The sequence below is a fragment of the Eleutherodactylus coqui genome, chromosome 6, assembly GCF_035609145.1.
Source record: "Eleutherodactylus coqui strain aEleCoq1 chromosome 6, aEleCoq1.hap1, whole genome shotgun sequence".
Lineage (NCBI taxonomy): Eukaryota > Metazoa > Chordata > Amphibia > Anura > Eleutherodactylidae > Eleutherodactylus > Eleutherodactylus coqui.
Window position 1 is genome coordinate 115,487,819 of NC_089842.1, and position 19,629 is coordinate 115,507,447.

Below are 19,629 nucleotides of genomic sequence, written 5' to 3' on the forward strand. Positions count from 1 at the left end.
AATGCAATGGGATATTTCTGTGTACCGCCGGTGGGTTCCAGGGAGCCACCCATGCTGTGGGTCCACAGGGACTTCACAATAGGGAGTTGTACCTGCCTGTGTCTATGAATTAAAAACCGCGGTCTGACTTGGGCATGCAGACACCTTGACAGAATGAATAGTGTGTGGCACATAGGTTCCCCATTGCTATGCCCACGTGTGCAGCTCCTGATGGCGGTGGCACAGGATTCTAATTCTCATTGCTTCTGTACAGCATTGTGGGCTATTGCCCCGCCACTTTTAAAGAGGGTCGCTGCCTAGCCGTGCCAACCTCTGCAGTGTGTGCCTGCGGTCCCTCGTCATGGCAGACGCAATTCTAAATAGACATGAGCGTGGTGTGGCATGAGGGCAGCTGGAGGCTGCACAGGGACACTTTGGTGTGCGCTGTGGGGGGGAAGGGGGGCGGTTGGGCAGCATGTAACCCAGGAGAAGTGTCAGTGGAGTGTCATGCAGGCAGTGATTGTGCTTTGTTGGAGGTAGTGTGGTGCTTAGCAAAGGTATGCCATGCTAATGAGGGCTTTTCAGAAGTAAAAGTTGTTGGGAGGGGGGGGGGCCCACTCTTGCTGGTATTGTGGCTTAATAGTGGGACCTGTGAACTTGAGATGCAGCCCAACATGTAGCCCCTCGCCTGCCCTATCCGTTGCTGTGTCGTTCCCATCACTTTCTTGAATTGCCCAGATTTTCACACATGAAAACCTTAGCGAGCATCGGCGAAATACAAAAATGCTCTGGTCGCCCATTGACTTCAATGGGGTTCGTTATTCGAAACGAACCCTCGAACATCGCGGGAAGTTCGTTTCGAATAACGAACACCCGAGCATTTTGGTGTTCGCTCATCTCTAGTCGTCATACATACCAATCAATCTCACAATGTTCTTGGTGACTGGTTTTGGTTTAACATCCAGCAGGTCCTTCCTGTCTCTTTTTGTGGTCTCTACAATTGCCTCCTGAAGGATATCATCAGGGTATCCCCTATCCCTAAATCTTTTAGTCATGTCTTCAGCTTGTGCTTTAAATTCACCTTCCTCGGAACAGTTCCTCCTCGCCCTTATGAATTGTCCCTTAGGGATACCTTTTTTTAAGGGATCTGGGTGGTAACTTTTCCAGTGCAGGAGACTGTTTGTTGCCGTTGGTTTTCGGTGAATTGTTGTTTCAAAAGTCCCCATCGGGGTCTTGGAGATGTTCAAATCCAGGAATGTAATCTGTTCCTGCTGGATTTCTGACGTGAGAAATAGGCCAAGGTTGTTCTTATTAAGAGACTCCACAAATTCTTAGAATTCCGAGACAGTTCCGGAGCAGAGTATAAAAATGTCGTCTATGAACCTCACCCATAGCTTCACTAGGTTGATCCATTTGAGGTTTTGTTCCTGGAAGATGTGTTTATCCTCCCACCATCCGAGAAATAGACATGCATAGGTTAGGGCACAGGGACTTCCCATCGCGGTCCCCCGCCGTTGATGGTAATAGCGCCCTTCAAACAGAAAAAAGTTATGTTCAAGAACAAATTTGAGCAATTCGAGAACAAAGGTATTGTGAGGTTTCATATGAGTTCCCGTCTGGTCCAGGTAGAAGCGACTCGCTTCGATTCTGTCTTTATGAGAGATGTTGGTATAAAGCGCCTCTACGTCCAGGCTGGCCAAAAGTGTACCACTTGCAATCGTGATGCCCTCCAGACATTTGAGGAGATCTGTGGTATCATGTATATAAGATGGTAAACTCTCTACGAACGGTCTTAAAATTACATCGATGTACTGGCTTGCTCCCTGTGTCAGGGAGTCTATCCCCGAAACAATGGGCCTCCCCTTTAGTGGGGTAAGGCCCTTATGGATTTTGGGGAGCGTGTAGAAAGTCGCCGTCTGGGGTAGAGTTGGACAGATATACTCATATTCCGTTTTTCCAAGGATTTTTTCCTCCCGTGCTTTTAGTGCCAGGGATCTCAACTCAGAGAGGAAGATATCTGTGGGGTCAGAGGGTAATATGCCATAGTTTGTGGTGTCTTTTAGTAACTTGAGGCACATTTCCTTATACTCATTGCGTCCTAGGATCACCAGGTTTCAACCCTTGTCGGATGGTTTTATGATGATGCTGGGGTCCTTCTCCAGTGATACTAGTGCTTTTTTCTCATCTTTTGATAAGTTCTGGGTTAGAAAATGTCTTGTATTGGCGAGTTTTTCCAGTTCCTCCGTTACTAGTGATTCAAAAATGTCTAAGTACGGACAGTCACCAGACAGAGGCATACTGGTGCTCTTAGGTCTAAGTTGTGTGAAGGGTCCCTGGCCACGGATCCTCTCGCTTTCCTGAGAAAGCTCTTCCAAGAGGTCGAGTGTTTCCAGATCTTGGGGACTGATGCCAAGTTCCTCACACTTCTTCTGACCTTTGATGGTAAAATATTTTCTCCATCTTACTTTACGAAGGAAGAGAGATACGTCTTTAACCCAGTCAAATGATTTGTACTTATTAGTGGGTACGAACGAGAGTCCCCTTTTAAGTAGACTTATTTCCACCTCTGAAAGTTCCCTATTGGACAAGTTGATAATTTCTAATTCTTTTTTGTTGTCACCATTCCCTCCATCTTTTGTAGTTTCGGGGGTTCACATCCATCCCAGTATGGGGCTCTGCTATTGGGCCTGGTTGGGCCCCCCCTAGTCTTGTCCTCAACATATACTGGGATATGGGTGTCTCTAAAAAATGATGACCACCATTGAATTGACCCCTATTACCTCTTCCTCTCATTTTTGGTCTCCCTCCTCCCCTACCCCTGCCTCTGGTGAATTGTGGTACCCTCCTGGGCGCCTCACTCTCAGATAAATCACATTCTGAGGAGCTCAGCTCAGATTCTTCTCTAGTCTGAGCCTCATAGGCCCTATTGTTTATGAAATCTTTTAGGTCTCTGGTAAATTTGTAGTGTTTTCTTTCTTTTAGATAACTTGTATATTTCTCAATAGTCAGTTTTAGATTTTTCTCTTTTTTTCAAATTTTGTTTCCCCAGAGAACCTTTTCACACTTTCTATTGCCTCATTTAGTTTGGTAGTGTTTTTTTCCAATAGGACCTTTTCTTCCTCCCATAATAAATGCATCATCCGGAGTGAGCTATCGGTAGCCTCCTTTTCCCATTGTTTAATGAAGTCCTCCGTGCGTAACTTAGGGGGAGGGAGGGTATGTATGCGGAGACCACTTGGCACTATTTTGTTCTCTAAATAGTTGCTGAGGCCCTGGACCTCCCACCATGATCTGATGAAGTCTTTATAAATTGATGTTAAATAGAGATGAGCGAACGTGTTCGGCCACGCCCCTTTTTCGCCCGAATACCGCGATTTTCGAGTACTTCCGTACTCGGGCGAAAAAATTCGGGGGGCGCCGTGGCGGCATGGGGGGTAGCAGTGGGGAGTGGGGGGGAGAGGGAGAGAGAGAGGGCTCCCCCCTGTTCCCCGCTGCTACCCTCCGCGCCGCCACGCCTCTCCCAGCCCCCCGGCGCCCCCCGAATCTTTTCACCCGAGTACTGAAGTACTCGAAAATGGCGGTACTCGATCGAGTAATTACTCGAAACGAGTACGTTCGCTCATCTCTAATGTTAAACTCTTAAAAGTAGAGTTGATGGATGCTGATTGAAGCCCTGGTTCTAAGTCTTGGTTTGAGAATACATTTTTTGCTTCCACCATCCAGTTAGTGGTATCAACACTGCCGGATAGGAAACCCGCCATAATAATTCAAAGTAAGTCACTGAGGCAGAAATTCTTCAAAAATAAGTATAAGGGTAATCACTGAAGAAGAATTAATTAAAAAACTAACTTTATTAATAATAATTAAAATCAAACTGGACAGAACACAACATATATCTTAGGTTGAGGTGTTAGGGAAAAACCCTTCACTCCTCTGATCCCAAGTAGGTCTCTCAACAATGACTCCACTAGTAATTATTGGGTGTCTCAGTTCTCATGTGCAAATTTATAAAGCACATGAGATGACAATCTTCCTTTACTGATGTGGTATGGTCATTGAAGTGAGTGGGGTTTAACCCACCTTCTGCTGATAGATAAATAAATTATGGGGTTACCCTTATATTAGGTCCCCAAATCAGACAGAAGTTCCAGATAGAAGAAGAGGTGTTGTATATATTGCTCAGACACAAAGCTGTGCTTGTATAGACTTTAGTTGAGACCCTCCTTCAGAGATATATAATCTGGGCTTTATTGCCACCTAAAGAACTTTCAGATTGTGAGAAACAAAATTCTTTGGTTTGATGATATCAAGATTGAACTTCTTGGCCTGAATTCTAAGTGTTATGTCTGGAGAATACCAAGCACTGCTGATCACTTGCCCGGCACCATCCCTACAGTGAAGTATGGTGGTAGCAACATCGTGCTATGGGGATGGACTGGTCAGGGTTAATGGAAAGCTGACAAAGCTTGAGAGGATCTGTAAAGAATTAAAAACTTGAGATGAGAGAGCATACTCGTCCAAGCTTGATGCTCGTTCGAGTATTAGGGTGCTCGAGATGCTCGTTACTCGAGACGAGCACCACGCGGTACTCGTCTCGATTAAACGAGCACTGACCATTGAATTCGATGGAGCCGGCAATACAGCCGGCTCCATTGAAAGCAATGGGCTGCTGGCGATAGCGGGATGAATTGTCGGGAAGGGCTTAAATATATAAGCCCTTCCCTGCAATTCATCCAGAAATGTGTAAAAATAAAAAAAATATACTCACCTTGTCCCGGCAGAACGATTTTAGCCCATTGAATTCAATGGAGCCGGCAATACAGCCGTCTCAATTGAAAGCAATGGGCTGCCGGCGATTGCGGGATGAATTGTCGGGAAGGGCTTAAATATATAAGCCCTTCCCTGCAATTCATCCAGAAATGTGTAAAAATAAAAAATATATATATACTCACCTTGTCCCGGCAGACGGAGTTCAGCGCGGCCGGCCTGCAGTGGGTGTGAAGGGGGTGTGAGTCAGACATGCCCCTGATTGGCTCAGCACTGAGCCAATCAGAGGCAGATCTCACTCACACCCATTCATGAATTCATGAATGGGTGAGTGAGTGTTGCCTTTGATTGGCTCAGTGCAGCTCTCAGCTGAATGACAGCATTCAGCACCACAGTGCAGGGGACAGCAGGAGAAGTTGCGGCTGTGCCCCGGCTGCTGAAGGGAGGTGAGTATCTATTTTTTTTGTTTTTTAAATCACTTTTAATTCATTTCCAGGGAGTGGCTTATGTAAAGCCCTTCCCTGAAAAATAATTCAGGTGTGCCAGCGAACCATTGTCTTCAATGGAGTCGCCGGCAGCAGCAGCGGCTCCATTGAAGAGAATGCCTGCATTTTTATTCTTTTTTACACTAAAATCTTTCTTTTTCAGGTAAGGGCTTATATTTTTAAGCCCTTCCCGAAAATTCATCCCGCGCTCGCCGGCAGCCCATTGCTTTTAATGGAGCCGGCTGTATTGCCGGCTCCATTGAATTCAATGGGCTAACATCGTTCTTCTCTGCCACAGCTGTGGCACAGGAGAACGATCGTTATGCTGACAGTAGGGGGGGGCTCACTCTTGCCACTATTGTGGCTTAATAGTGAGACCTCGGAGCCCGAAATGCAGCCCTGCATGTTGCTCCTCGCCTGCCCTATCCATTTCTGTGTTTTTTACATGACTTTGGTGATTTGCTAAGATTTTCACAAATGAAAACCTTAGCGGAGCACCAGTCATATACAAAAATGCTCGAGTCGCCCATTGACTTCAATGGGGTTCGTTACTCAAAACGAACTCTTGAGTATCACTGAAAGTTCGACTCGAGTAACGAGCACTCGAGCATTTTGGTGCTCGCTCATCTCTATTAAAAACCCAAATCCAAGTGTGCAAATCATTTGTCATTGTACCAAGAAGACTAGAGGTTGTAAGCACTGCAAAAGATGCTTAAACTAAGTACTGAGTCCAGGTTCTGAAAACTTCTTTTTATCAATACCTTCCTTATTGTGTAAATCAAAGAATGTCATACAGTAAAATACAGTATCTTCAGAGACAATGACATAAGATCAAATTGCATGTACAGTTCCAAAACAGGTTTTAAGTATTTATGATTTTTTTTTATCATTTAGAGTAAGGAATAAGGCGAGGTTTGGGTAAGGGAGAGGGGGAAAGGGAGGAGGTTAGGGGGAGGGGGAAAGGGAGGAGGGAGGGGGGCAGGTTTAGGGGTAAGTTTCCACTTTAAAGAGAAAATATTGAATAGACAATCGGATTAAGTGTGCTTTAATTCTGTTGCTCTACACGGGTAATAGGGTATTTTAAGCATCAGATACACTATTTTTATATTAGTTAACAATGACATTTCTAGACCAGACCCACCAGGGTTTCCATATAGCTCTGAAATTATCATGTGTTCTTGAGGCCCAACTTGTTGACTCTTCAAATCTACAAATTTCATTAACCTTAGCAGTCCACTGCGACAAAGTGGGTACAGTGGACTGCCACCAATGTAAAAGAATTAGGGATTTAGCTGCCAATATAATGTGTGGGATTAGGTTAGACCTAGAAGGCTTATACTTAGGTGAGGGCCTGGCTAAGATCACATAGTCAGGGGAGATTCTGAAAGGGGTTCCTATTATATTTTGTATTGCCTGTTCTACTTGATTCCAAAATGGTTTCAAAACTGGACAATCCCACCAGATATGGATTAAGGAGCCCACTTATCCACAGCCATGCCAACATAAGTTTGAGTCAGAAAGTTTATATCCGAACAACCATTCTGGAGATTTGTACCATCTGGTTAAGAGCTTATAGTGGTTTTCTTGAAGTCTAACACACATGGCCATGGCCATGTGAGCTGCCCAGTATTCCCCTCACCTCTTCATCAGACAATTTAATGTCAAGTTCTTTTTCCTATGAGATTATGAATGTTGGCCTAAGAACCATCTGTGGAGAGATACATTTTTTTTAAGTAGAGAAATTTTCCGACCAAGGCTGGAGCGGGCTAAAATAGCATCGACTTTGAGAGATTAATTTTGAAATCTGAGATTGATCTAAAACCCTCCAACAACTCAATGAGTCTAGGTAGCCCCCTCTCAGTGTCTATTATTAGGAACACAAACTCGTCAGCAAAAGCTGCCGAGGATAGCGAGTAATTATAGATGTTTAGACCGTTGATAGTTGGGTCCTGTCTGACCATTGAGAGGAGGGGCTCCGATGTCAAGATAAACAGAAATGGGGAGAGAGGGCAACCCTGACAAGTGCCATTCCTAATATCAAAAGGGGGGGATAAAATATCATCAATTTTTAGTCTCGCATAGGGACAAGTATACAGGGATAAGATGGCAGAGACAAATCCCACGGGTAAATTGTATTGGAGTAATACTTTTTTTATATAGCATCAATCAACCCTGTCAAATGCCTTTTCGGCAACTGTTCCAACAAAAGCTTTTTGTGTTGAGCATAACGCGCAGCATGAAGTAATCTACAACAATTTAATCAAAGTTAATTAGGGAGATTGGTCTATAGCTACCACAGAGTTCAGGGTCTTTATTCTCTTTATGAATAAGAGTAATATGAGCTTCTTGCATCTGTTTAGGTAAGGGAGCACCCATTAAAAGAGCATTGAAAAGCTCAGTCAATCTAGGAGCTAAAATTGAGTTAAAGGATTTATAATAAGATAAAGTCAAGCCGTCCAGGCCGGGACTTTTGTTAGGCAGGCAGAAAGCCAAAAAATTCTCAACTTCACTCTGCGATATCGGAGACATTAAGGAGGATGCCTCAATATCGCTCAGTTTGGGAAGATGAATCTGATGCAGAAAAAAGTCTATCTGATGATCAACTTTTGATTGGTCTTTGAGGTTATATGTTAGAGTAAAATTGTTGGATTTCATAGGATATGTCTTTAGAGGTTGTGGCCTTAGTGCCGGAATAGGTTTTAATAGAGTTAATCATCTTCTTGGCCCGTGCTTTTTTAATTAGAAAGGACATAAATTTGCTCCCTATGTTACCCTGCGCATAGACTACGTGTTTCAGATGTACATGCTTCTTATTAAACCTAGATTCAAGGCAGTGCCGCAAGTCTCTCCTCATATCTGTCAACTTATTCATGTTCAATTTTATTTGGGAAAGCTTAACCGCTTGTTCTCATTTTGCTATCTGAAAGAGCTTCTCGTCAATCACCTTTTGTAATTGATTTTTAGCCCTAGAGCCCAGGGCAATCAGTAACCCTCTAACAAAGACTTTATGAGCCTCCCATACAATCAGAATCGCAGTGTCTCTCCCCGAATTAAGCTGAAAATATTCCTCGATGGGACGTGGCCTGACTGAGAAGAGAGACGGACGTCCTGAGCTAAGCTCCGTCTAAATTCCGCCTAAAAAGCAATTAAAAAGCACTCACCAGTGGTGAATTTTCATCCTCTCATCCTCTACTCATCATGCCGAAGAGGAAGGTGTTTAAAGCACCGCCGGAGAGGATGTCTGATTTCTTCCCGATGCGCCGGGAGGATCGAGAGCGGGCTACACGCGGAAACGGGCCGCCATCTCCTCATATCCCGACACCTGCAGAGAGGATCTCTAAAGTGCCTACCAGAGACGCCAGAGAAGAGCCTGCAGACGACATCGCGCTCCTGCCTGGAGATAACGAGAGCCCGACAAGAAGTGGTCCTCTTGACAGCATCCCAAAGATGAAGCTACCCAAGCTGCTGCCACAGAGGATCTTGGACTTCTCCCTGATCCGTCCTGAACTCCCTGTCAAGCTGTCTTCCCCCGCCGCCTAAGCAACAGATGAAGAACCATCCACAAGCAGCCGACATTGGGAAAGAAGTTGCTGAGCGGAGCGGTAAGCAAGGGTAGAGGGGAGGGATCCGATACCACACAGAACTCACATGGCATGGTGCCCAGACGTGCTCTAACCCCCCCCCCCCCCATCCCCAGAAATACAACAGGGATTTCAAACAAGCAGCCCAAATAAAAGGGATAAAAACAACAAAGGCAAAGAAAAATCCCTGCAAAAACTCAGAATAGGGAATACAGAAGAGGAAGATGATAACCCATCATTCTCAACTGAGTTTGGCAGAACTCCACAGATACATAAAAGGTCTAGCTAAACAAAAACCCAGACTGTCTACAACTGATTCCCCACAATTAAGTTCTGAAGAGGAAGAGAATTCTATTGTAAATTTCCCCAAATCCAATATTCCTGGCTCAGAGGACTTCATAAAAAACATGATTATAGTGTTAAGAGATACGCTACAAAACGACACGAAGCAAATATTTTCCTCATTCCATAAATCCCTCGCAGAGTTGGGAGACCGCACAGAACACGTTGAAAACAAAATGGCAGAATTCGCAACGTCGCACAATAATCTAATTGATGCGCACTACGCATTGGAGGAAGAAGTATCATCTTTAAAGCACAAATTGGCAGATTTGGAAGATAGAAACAGGTGGAACAACATAAAAATCAGAGGTGTTCCTGAAAATATTGAACAGTCAGAGCTGAAAAATTATCTCTCTAAACTTATAGCAACCCTTCTACCGAATACTACTGAAAACGAATGCATAATTGACAGAATCCACTGACTGCCTAAACCAAAATTCATATCAGTAGCATCCCCTCGAGATGTAATAGCGAGAGTACATTTTTTTTCATATTAAGGAGGCTCTCATGTATGCAGCAAGAAAATCGACCGCCCTTCCTGGCCCATACTCTGGCATCCACCTCTTCGCGGACCTCTCCGCATTCACAGTTCAAAGCCGAAAAGCATTTAGAAAAATAACGTCATCTTTGAGAGCTACAAACATCGCATATAGATGGGGTTTCCCCACCAAGCTACTAGTACACAAAGACAACTCACTTCATGTAATCTTAACACCCGAGATGGGTGAGTCCATGCTACAAAAATGGGGAATCTAGATAACAGAGAAGTCTTCTCCGACAAACCAGAAAAAGACACAAAACCCAATATCACGCATGTCTCGTTCTTCCCCGCATAAGTAAACTAAAGCCTTACAAAGACTATGCATCATACTTCCGAAGAAACTACTGCTGGTGACAACCTAAACCAACAGAAAAAATTTAGGCTGTAAAATCTCCAGGTGAACTTTTCCTTACCCCCAAACCTATGCAGGTGCTAAGACCTGTTTTCCTACATGTTTCTTACAATACCTTCGTGTTCTCTTTGTGTTATCTCTTTTACTCTGCAGGTACAAAGAGCACTGACGTCTTACAACAGAGACAGCAACAGAAGAACAAGTTATTAAGTTTCTGCTATTTGTTATTCACGTTCTTTGTTAAACAAAACCCCTCTATATTAAATGACAATTAAAATACTCTCACAAAACGCTAAAGGTCTAAACTCCCCTTTCAAAAGAGCAATTATTTGGAGAGAAGCTAGAGAGGCAAATGCTAATGTACTATGCGTACAGGAAACCCACCTTACTGAATTAACGGGCCCAAAACTTTCTAATAAAAAATTTCCACAAATTTACATGGCAAATTCAAAAAAGAAAAAAGCTGGAGTCCTTATTGCATTCAGAGATGATGCAGACTTTGTACTCCAAAATCAATTACTAGACCCACAAGGCAGGTTTGTCATCTTGGTGGGTACTCTCTCTGGACATAAAATTACTTTAGTAACTTTATACGCCCCCAATAAAGCACAAATATCCTTTTTAAACAAAACATATAGAAAAATAAACAAAATGAAACAGGGGAAATTGCTGATTTGTGGGGACTTTAATATTATACCTGAAAAGTCCACAGATTCTACAGCTTACAACAGAATAGCCCCCACATTAAATCCCTGGCTCCACAAACAAAACCTATATGATACTTTTCGGTGCCTAAACTCGTCATCCTGTGAATATACATACTACTCCCCACGTCACAAAATATTCTCAAGGATAGATCTTTTTTTGACCGACAGATGGACACTCCCCCACATCCAAACATCAGATATTGGCACTGCCTCCTGGTCAGATCACTCTCCTATTTCATTGAAACTAAAACTTGAAACACCACACAACAACCTAAAAATTTGGCGAAACGACGTAAATTTACTCAAATCCCCAAAATACCAAAAAACAATTGGAGATGCGATTGACGAATACTTTGTTTTAAATTCGAATCCAGATATAAAAAACCCTACGATCTGGAACGCCCATAAAGCAGTCATAAGAGGAATACTAATAAAAATCAGCAGCCAACACAAAAAGAGAAAAGAAAACAGATCGAGGAACTTCTAGACAAAATAAAAGTAGAAAAAGTAATTCAAACCTCACCAGAAAAAGATAAACACACGAATAATTTGACAACACTTAGAAGAGACCTAAGATCAACTCTTCTTGAAAACTTTGAAAAAGACTCCATGTATTTATTACAAGGCCTATTATTATACTAACATAGACAAACCCTCAAAATTAATGGCTAACCTTGCAAAACCAAAAAGACTTAAAACCAAAATCCCATATCTGACTAATAGCAAAAATTCTGCTCTAAAATTTTCTCACCCGCAGAAAATTGCCGAAACTTTTAAGGACTATTACTCTAAACTATACAATCGGAAAGAAGATCCTGATGTCCGCCAGCCTAATTCCACCACTATCGACACATTTCTTAGCAAAATATCTCTCCCTTCATTGGACACTAAGATGCAAGAACTAGATAAGCCTATATCTATCTCAGAAATCACTAAAACTATAAACCAATTAAAAATTTTTAAATCTCCTGGGCCGGATGGCTTTTCAAACGAATACTGCAAGCTACTTGCCCCCCACCTGACCATACACCTAGAAAAAACACTCAACGACGCAATGACGAATGGTTATCTACCACCAGAAATGCTGCAAGTGACAATCACTACAATCCCCAAACCAGGTAAATCTCCCACTGTTCCTTCCCATTTCAGACCAATCTCACTATTAAATTCAGACACAAAAATCTATTCAAAAATTCTAGCTACCTCCCACCCCTCCTCGGCATCTAAAGGAGTCTCCATACTCCTTCACAAGTCTGTGAATTTTGTATGTGAGTCCCAATATTCGGACGGAGAGGGGAGGGTGTTATTTCTTAAAGGTCTCTTGGATAATGTTAAAATCACTATAGCAAATTTATACGCTCCAAACACGGACCAGGTCACGTGGTTACTCAAACAGTTAGACACACTCAAACATTTTGCAATAGGTCACGTGATATTGGGGGGCGATTTTAATGTCACCCTTAACCCGGTATTGAACTCATCCGTGGGCCGATCCCAGATCTCGCAGGTCAAATTAAGAAAACTTAACCGAGGTCTCCAGGAATTGGGAATGATCGATGTATGGCGTCTCCTTAACCCCTCAGTGAGGGACTACACTTTTTTTTCTTCGGTCCATTCCTCTTTCCAGAGACTGGACTACCTTTTGATATCCAAGGGACTAGTGGAGTTTCTAAATAAAACGATAATAGATCCCCTGACCATCTCTGACCACGCCCCCATACACACTCTGCTCAGACCCATCTACCCACCCTGCAAAGAATGGAGATGGAGACTAAATCCGTCACTGTTGGACTCAGAAGACGAGGCTACAAAGCTCTCTAAAGCTATTGAGGAATAATTTCTTCTGAACGCGAACGGAGAGGTCGGCGCCCCCACAGTCTGGGAAGCCCATAAGGCCTATGTGAGAGGCCTATTAATCGCACTAGGCTCCAGGGTCAAGAAAAAATTACAAAAAGATATAGATACAAAACTCGCATCAATAGCTAAGCTGGAACAATCCGTCAAACTTTCGCAGACTCTTGATAACTTGGAGAGACTAGAAGACTTAAGAAAAGATTTGAAACTCTGCCTTGAATCGAGGTTCAACAAAAAGAGCCTCTTTATGAAGCAGGTGGTGTACGCGCAAGGAACTAGGGGCAGCAAATTTATGACATCGCTAATTAAAAAAGCCCGGGCCAAGAACACAATTAGAGCCATCAAAACCACATCAGGCACAATGGCTACATCCTGAGGAAATTGCCAAAGAATTCCAGATGTTCTATAAAAAATTATACAACATACAAACATCCCACACGGGAGGAGGGAATCAGAGTTTGCAAGAACAAATTGACAGGTTCCTCCAGAAAGTAAATATGCCTAAGTTGGATCACCGGAAAAGCGGAATCTCTGCTGACCCCGGTTTCCCAAGAGGAGGTAAAAAACCTGATAGATTCCTGCCCGCCTAACAAAAGTCCAGGCCCTGACGGATTGACCAGAGCTTATTATTAAACCCTTCAGGCAGTGCTGGTTCCAAGGCTAATGGATCTCTTTAACGCCCTACTGGGGGGTAAAGAACTACCTAGACAGGCACAGGAGGCTCAGATTACCCTTATCCCAAAAGAAAATAAAGACCCCACACTTTGCGGAAATTATAGGCCGATTTCGCTTATTAATTTGGACGTAAAGTTGTGGGCGAAACTTTTGGCAAAAAGGCTCGAGGCCCTGGTCCCTTCCTTGATTGACGGGGAACAGGCAGGGTTCGTGAGGGGGAGAGAGGGCAAAGACAACTGTCATAGATTATTACACGCAGCTCGTTATGCCCAAAAACACCAAATTCCCCTAGCCTTTGTAGGCACAGACGCAGAAAAGGCGTTTGATAGGGTGAATTGGACATACATGAAAAGTGTACTGCTTAATTACAATCTACCACCAGACTTTGTATCTGCTATTTTTACACTCTACGCTAAACCCCACGCGAGACTGTGAGTAAACGATGCTATGTCCCTTCCATTTGAAATAAATAACGGTACACGGCAGGGGTGCCCTCTCTCCCCCACACTATTTGTTCTGGCTCTGGAGCCTCTCCTGGTGGAAGTAAGACAAAACCCGAACATTAAAGGCCTTTCTATTGGGGACAAGGTACTGTCTACAGCGGCATTTGCCGATGATATTGTCTTTTTGATCACCAACCCTATTGAGGGTCTCCCCGTGCTGGTGGGGCTGCTGAACCTCTTCGGAGAAATTTCAAATTTTAAAATCAACTTCCATAAATCCACAGTGCTGAATATCTCTATCCCCCGCGCCCTTTCTAACACCCTCTCGACATCCTCCCCCTTTACGTGGTCAGAGGTGTCACTGGACTATTTAGGAGTGATTATAACAAAAAGAGACTGGCCTATAGCCTAATGATAAGGAGGGGGCCTGAGGGAGGCATCGACCTGCCCAACATAAGCGATTATTACAGGGCTTCACAACTAGGTTATTGGATGAATCTAGTGAACCCGATAGGAGACAAGTTACTAGCAGCAATGGCCTTGCAATATAACAGGGAGGCTTCGGAGGGGGATTTATGGCTACCCGAAAAAAATCGCTATAGAGTAAAAAACTTTAATCCCTTGCTGAGAGGCCCGTGTGAAGTATGGGATGGGGTAAGAGACAGATTGCTCCATCACCCTCACCAACCTTTCCCCTGAATACAATACACAAATTACTAGACCTCAGGGCTGATCCAGTCACTGAGTCGGTCTGGAAAAAATTCAGAACCCTCAGGATTGGAGACTTGCTTTCCATAGCGCATCTTTCCCCTTCAGAGATACTCCAAACCCTCCTGCCCTCGCATGAGCTATCTTTTCTACACCAAGCAATGGTGACCAGCGTAATAGGAGAATTTATTAAGAGATATAAAGGGGCTAGACCTATGCTTCCCTTTGAGACTACCCTGAATAACAAAGACCCAAAAGTAAGGAAAATTGCTCCTCTACGTAAACGCTACATAACACCTCAGAGTATAACTAAACCAGCTTTCATTAGCTCCTGGGAGAAAGAGCTTGGTGTTTCTTTATCCCAAGAAGACATCAATTCAATATTAGCAACTTCATTTGGTATCTCCCCCTGCATTATGGCTCAGGAGGCGCACTATAAACTGCTTGTAAGGTGGTATAAGAACCCACAGTGGCTCTATGCTTATAAATTAGCCTCCCACGATAAATGTTGGAGGTGCGTAGAGAGGAGGGGTCATACCTCCACCTATGGTGGAACTGCCCCCCCCCCCTAAAATCCTACTGGAGGGGAGGTGAGGAGATCCTGAGGAAAATTAAACCAAACTTCACACTCTCACCAGAGATACTGTTCCTCTGGAGGCCTTCCGCAACATTCCACCCCAGAAAGGACAAACTGATGGCATTCCTGACTCAGCTAAACCATTAATACCACTGCACTGGCAATGCGAAGCATCCCTCTCACTAAAACAATGGAAAGAAAGAGTAGATAGTCTCTTTAATCTAGAAGAGCTGTCGAATTGATTTAAAAAAAAATAAAAAAATTCTAGCTACAAGACTATTAGAAGTCCTCCCAGAGATAATACATAAATACCAAGTGGGATTCACAAAAGGGAGACAAGCAGCGAATGGCACAAGAAGGGCTTTAAACCTGATCTCAAGTGTGGGGTTGAGTCGGACACCTTCTCTCCTCCTTGCCCTGGATGCGGAGAAGGCGTTTGATAGACTTCATTGGGGATTCGCATTTGCGGTTCTCCAGAAATTTGGAATAAGAGGCAGATTTCTGCAAGCCATACGCACTTTGTACTCGCTACCATCAGCAAGGGTACTAGTGGGAGGAGCCTTATCTTCACCATTTCTTTTTTCTTTTATTAATAATCTTAATATTAATAATCAAAATTTTAAATTTACTAGTACGTGCAGTCGAGAGTCCATAGTATTTTTAGATTTAGTTTTAAAACATGATGATCAAAAATTTTTAACAAAGACCCATTTTAAAAAAGTTGATAAGAACTTATATTTAGATTTCTGAAGCTGCCATGCTAGATCATGGAAACAAAACATTCCGTATGGTCAGTTGCAAAGAATCAGACGCAACTGTACCCTAGATTCAGACTTCCATGAGCAATCCTTAATTTTAAAAAATCGCTTCAAACATAAACATTATCCACCACAAATATTAAATGATGCATATAAAAAATTAACTGAAAATAGCAACATATCAAGCGATAATAAAAAATGAGCAACAAAAAGTAGACAAAATAAAAATGTATCTTTTATTACAAGATTTAAAAATGATCATGCTTCGATAAAAAATATTTAAAAAAAACATTGGCCCATCTCTTATTTTTAAAAGGAATGTATCTTTACAAAACCTCATTGCACCTTCTAACCCGGCCAAAAAACGAAAAACAGTTAAAATTAGTTGTAAATCTGGTAGTTACAAATGTTTCCGAAATAAATGTAAATGTTGTGCGGTAATTGCACATCAGCGAACAGATATAGAACATAATGACATTAAAATTCCGATAATACAATCTATGTCATGTAATACCGCACAATTAGTTTATCTGATAGAATGCCCCTGAAATCTTAGATACGTAGGAAGAAGTATTAATAAATTAAAAATTCATATAAATAGTCACCGTCTGAATATTAAAAATAATCTGCGAGGTCACAGTTTATCAAAGCACTTCAATGATGTGCATAAAGGTGTTTTTTCTGAAATGCGAGTAACACCACTCGAAAATATTGAAGAAAGATCAATCAGTACACTTAGAAAGAAGGAGATGTATTGGATACATCGATTAAATACATTAACTCCTGGTTGATTAAACAAGGTTTTGGAAAAATTTTAGCATCTTTCGTTTTTGGAATGTATAGACATTACATAAATAGAGATGAGCGAGCATACTCGTCCGAGCTTGATGCTCGTTCGAATATTAGGGTGCTCGAGATGCTTGTTACTCGAGACGAGCACCACGTGGTACTCGCCTCTCTCTTAAACGAGCACTGACCATTGAATTCAATGGAGTCGGCAATACAGCCGGCTCCATTGAAAGTAATGGGCTGCCGGCGAGCGCGGGATGAATTTTCGGTAAGGGCTTAAAAATATAAGCCCTTACCTGAAAATCATCCTAAGGGTGCGTTCAGACGAGCGTGTTTTGGTGCATGCATACGCATGCACAAAAACACGCTTGTATTTACAACACTGCATTCCCTATGGTGTGTGCATATGTCCGTACTTTGCAGGTGTGTGCCTGCAAAGATAGGACATGCGTGCACCATAGGGAATGCACGCATTGTTTTCAATGGAGCCGCGGCTGCTGCCGGCGGCTCCATTGAAAACAATGGCCTGCTGGCTCCCTGCATTCCTTTTCAGGGAAGGACTTTATATATAAGCCCTTCCCTGAAAAAGAAAGATTTTAGTGTAAAAAAGAATAAAAATGCAGGCATTCTCTTCAATGGAGCCGCTGCTGCTGCCGGCGGCTCCATTGAAGACAATGGCCTGCTGGCTCCCTGCATTCCTTTTCAGGGAAGGACTTTACATATAAGCCCTTCCCTGAAAAAGAAAGATTTTAGTGTAAAAAAGAATAAACATGCAGGCATTCTCTTCAATGGAGCCACTGCTGCTGCCGGCGGCTCCATTGAAGACAATGGTCTGCTGGCACACCTGAATTCTTTTTCAGGGAAGGGCTTTACATATAAGCCATTCCTTGGAAATGAATTAAAAGTGATTTAAAAAACAAAAAAAATAGATACTCACCTCCCTTCAGCTGCCGGGGCACAGCCGCGTCTTCTCCTGCTGTCCCCTGCACTGTTGTGCTGAACTGCTGATCTATCACCAGCCGGGGATTTAAAATCCCCGCCTGCTGAAAGAGCTAAATGTAATTGGCTGAGGTGCTCAGCCAATCAGAGGCAGCTCTCACTCACACCCATTCATGAATTCATGAATGGGTGAGTGCTGCCTCTGATTGGCTCAGCGCAGGTACCAATCAGGGGCAGCTCTCAGCTGTCAATCAGAGGCAGCACTCACTCACCCATTCATGAATTCATGAATGGGTGTGAGTGAGAGCTGCCTCTCATTGGTGAGGCTGTGACCAATCAGAGGCAGCTCATTCAGCAGGCGGGGATTTTAAATCCCTGGCTGCTGAATACTACTCAGAGCAGTTCAGGAGAACTGCCGGCCAGACACGGCTGAACTCCGGCTTCAGCGGAAAGGTGAGTATTAGAGATGATCGAACATGTTCGGCTCCGCCCCTTTTCGCCCGAACACCGAACTTTGCGAGTACTTCCGTGTTCGGGCGAAAAATGTTCGGCGGTCGCCGTGGCAGCGCGGGGGGGTGCGGCGGGGAGTGGGGGGGAGAGGGAGATAGAGAGGGCTCCCCCCTGTTCCCTGCTGCTACCGCCCGCGCTGCCACGGCGACCCCCGCCCCCCGGCGGCCCCCGAACATTTACGCCCGAACACTGAAGTGTTCGGGAAAGCCGGTGTCCGGGTGCGTAAGTGTCCGTAACGGACACGTTCGATCATCTCTAGTGAGTATACATTTTTTTTTACACATTTTAGGATGATTTTCAGGTAAGGGCTTATATTTTTAAGCCGTTCCCGAAAATTCATCCCGCGCTCGCCGGCAGAAGAGAACGATTTTTATGCTGACAGTGCGGGGGGGGGGGGGGGGGGTCTCACTCCCGTGCTCGCCGGCAGCCCATTGCTTTCAATGGAGCCGGCTATATTGCCGGCTCCATTGAATTCAATGGGCTAGCAGCGTTCTTTTCTGCCACAGCCGTAACAGCTGGGGCAGAGGAGAACGATCTTTATGCTGACAGTGCGGGGGGGGGGGGGGTACTCTTGCCGCTATTGTGGCTTAATAGTGGGACCTGGGAACTTGAGATGCAGCCCAACATGTAGCCCCTCGTCTCCCCTATCCGTTTCTGTGTCGTTCCCATCACTTTCGTGAATTTCCCAGATTTTCACAAATGAAAACCTTAGTGAGCATCGGCGATATACAAAAATGCTCCAGTTGCCCATTGACTTTATTGGGGTTGGTTACTCTAAACGAACCCTCGAGCATCGCGGGAAGTTTGACTCGAGTAACGAGCACTCGAGCATTTTGGTGCTCGCTCATCTCAATCAAAGTCGCTTTATAAGTATTTTTGTGATTTTCAGTGTTGGTTGTAATTTTACTTGTAAAGTTTCTATTTATATAATTATTTTCTGCTATAGTTATCTTAATATTTTAATATATCAGGGATGAACCAATATTTGGAATTTATATAATTTTATTTATATTGTAAGATATTATAAATATTGCCTATCTAAATTGTGACTATTAAGTTTTGGGCAATTTGCTATGAAAACTTATTATAATACTATGTTGCTTTTGACATGGTTTGCGATTTGCTGGTTAATCGCCGTGCTATGCGTTATCAGCCGGTTGTCAATAAAGTTGACTTTGAATATATGGAACGCGGATGCGTTCCATACTACGCACTAACGTCTTGACGTCATACGTCACGTGTATCGCGAGGTGTCCGCCCTTCTGTGAGGAGCGTTTCCGCCCCCCAGAACACACACCACTGATTGCGATCGGCATCTAGACAGCCGGTATGTATGATACAAGTGTGTATTAAGTGTTGTATATATGTATGTCTGTTTAACAATGTAATAGAGCTCTGTATTCTTAATATATTATTTTTTCCCGACGAGCACATAGTTAGCTATTTTTCCTTTTCGATACGAATATTTTAGCCATTAGGTTCTATGGAAGAAGCTGTATGGTGTATGGTAGGATCAGCAAATTCATTTATTTCGTACCAAGATCTCCAAAACTTACTCCACATGCTGGAACTCCATCTTAAAGACTACAATGCAATCAGAGAGGCACTTCTCCTTTTTCAAC